The sequence below is a fragment of the Phaethon lepturus genome, unplaced genomic scaffold, assembly GCF_000687285.1.
Source record: "Phaethon lepturus isolate BGI_N335 unplaced genomic scaffold, ASM68728v1 scaffold1564, whole genome shotgun sequence".
Classification (NCBI taxonomy): Eukaryota; Metazoa; Chordata; class Aves; order Phaethontiformes; family Phaethontidae; genus Phaethon; species Phaethon lepturus.
Window position 1 is genome coordinate 39,802 of NW_010532424.1, and position 2,952 is coordinate 42,753.

Genomic DNA, 2,952 nt, shown 5'->3' on the forward strand with positions numbered 1-2,952 from the left:
AGCATTTTAAGAAAAGACCAAAAGACTCATTGGCCATTGGTCTAAGATTTGAGCTGGTGCATCCCTTCAACAAGAAGAAAAAAAAAAAAAGCAGCAAGATATTGTGTGTATCTGTTGTCCAAAAAATAATTCAGACATGTTTTTATGCAGTCCTGTTGTATTTAATGCAGTCAGATTACACTGTAGGTGTAACAGTGTATGTTAACAGTGTGTGTTAAAGCTATTACACAAAATGGAAATCCTTATTAATGGTTTATTCTACAAACCCTTGTTATTACTGTAGGTAGTATTTGCACTGTGGGAACTTAAGATCCTATCAGGCATTTATTTTCCCTGCTGTTTTTTCCCCCATATCAGAGAATGGGAAAACCAGAAAAGTTAACATAATAAATTACTTCTCATTTCATACCGAAGGTCTGATTTGCATCCACAGAAGTAAGGAAATCCAGAGCCAAGACAGAACCACAATCAGCTCTTCCTTTTATGACCAGGCACTGTGTGATGGGTGTCTGTAACTATTAAGTGATCTTACACTTCATGAATATGCTGTGCCTAATTACAAGTTTCAGCCTCATTTCTGCATTTCCTAGCCTTTGTAGGTCTGTTGTACCATCTGTGTTGTTCATACAGTCTTACATGCCTGACGATTAACAATAACTGCACTGCAGGCTTCAGAAGCTGCTGAACACTGTGAGAACTCTGTATTAATATAACACCTGTTAATGCCTGCAAGTAGAGGTTCTAGGTTGTGCAAGTTACTCAGATTCCTAACTTAAGTAGCCAGACTTAGCCTAAAAGTAAACACCACTTTCATTAAAAGATACAGTTGTGTTTTAACCTCCCAGAACATAAAACACTTCTAGGTCTTACTAACTAGAATAAACTACTCTAGTCAGTCCAACCGAGAAATACTTTTTGGGGGGTGGGGGTTGGCACTCTTAACTGTATTTTTTAGACCATACTTGCCAGGTTCTTTCATCTCTTCTAATTACAAAAAAGGTAATGTTTTAATGTAAATGGTTCAGATTGTTCTACTCACCCTTGGGTCAGTGGCTAAGACAACTCCTGACAGACTTCTGATTAGCCCTTTCCTGCCAGTCACTTCAACATTCAGAAAGCTGGAACAAACGTTTTGTTGCAACTGGAAAGACCAGACTGATAGGAAAGCCCTTTTCTTGGTTCTGAAAACATGACACAGAAGCATCATGAATTGTTTAAATCAGCTGGCCTCATTGAGGTTTTTATTTTTAATTCATCATAACTGCAGAGACTGCCCTAAAAATGCTGCATTAATTGATTTATATTTTTGCTTTCTCATTTTGATACAGGTATTTTTTTCATAATTCATCTACACTTTCTTTTTTGACCAAATTGTGCCCATACCGAACACCCACTAGCACTGCTGAGATCAGCATTCTGGCTGCTGGTGCTAATTTCCATACTGTTGGAATTGCAGTGTACATATTTCCATATTCCGATCTCCTCCAAAGTCACCCAAGTTCTTGGCTTGGTATTGCCAAGTACTATGTTCCCTTGTTTCCTTCTTCCACAGCAACTGTAGAATTGCGTATAGATGGTGTTCATTTCCCCCAGGACGGAGCTGCTAGGTACTGTCAGGCCATTACCGGCGTTCTAAGGAGATCTGCACTTGTCTTTTCCCTTCTCCCTTTTTTTTTTTTTCTTTTCCCTCGAAAGACACTGTCTCAGATAGGTGTAATGCTTTGCAGTTGAACCTAAACTGAACTGTGCATTTTCTTAATGTATGGTGGTTACCAAACTCATGTAGTTCTGGTGATGGAAATTCTACAGGAAAGACATAAGCTTATTTTTATAGAACCCTGTTTAATCTGAGACCTGAATGTATACTATATGTGGCAAATATATATACATACAGACAAATATGTACAGTGATAATAGAGCTATTCTTTCTAATACAGGACAGTAGTTTATATTTACAATTTTTTTCTTTTTGTCACATAGCAGCATATACATGCAGAAAACTTTTGTCATCTGAAATACAAGGTGGGTCCTGGATGTATCACACCCCTCTGTGTCAGTGAGGGTCATGTTAAATCCTTCTTTTCCCCCACAAGGGTCTGGAAGGGGTGCAAAATTCTTGCTGTGGTGCTACTAATATTTTCATTGCTTTTACCCTCCTCTTCTGATTAGAAGAACAAAATGAACCCTAACTGGTTGTCTGGAGATGACACAATGGAGCTAAAACAAAAAATCCCCCAAACTAAGCCTAACAACATGCTCACTCAAAATGCCCAGAGGTGATAAAGTGAGGAGGATGAGTTTGCGGCAGGGACACAGAACAGATCTTTAGGTTTTTTCCTCCACATCATTGGGGGCAGAACAGGCTGAAGGTCAGTCTCTCTCCCTTGAGAAGGCAGATGCCACCACTGCCCTTGTCTGTGCAGTCTTGTGACGAGGCTGTTGCATGGAGAAGTGGTGGCAACAGGTCTTGAAAAGGTCTCAACCTGCTTCTGGTATGCAGCTTTGCCCTTTTACACCAGAAGCTGCAGCGCTGCCCTGCCGTTCCTCCTTGCAGCATTGTGGTGAGGGGAGTAAAGCGCAGCCCACGCCTGACTTCAGGTCAAAAGGCGTTTGCATTGACTGGTGATAAGTGATGGCCCTGGCAGCACCCAGCTGGTCTGTGCTTCACTGGGAAGTGAACCGCTGGTGCTGGAGGGAAGATTCTGGAGGCCCTAATGTGGTCTGTAATTAGAAGTAAATTTGAGTTTTCATCTGATGTCCATCAACAACAGCTGTTTTCGGCTTCTCAGGTACAAAGGACCAAATGTAACACTTAATGTTTCCTAACTCATTGTACAAAAGGGTATTTTGTTACCTCAGTCTCTTTGTGAGTAGAGAACATTATGTACATAAAACTCTGTTAATAAATGTAATTTTGAGAACCTCATTCTTAGTGTCTTCAGTACCATCAGT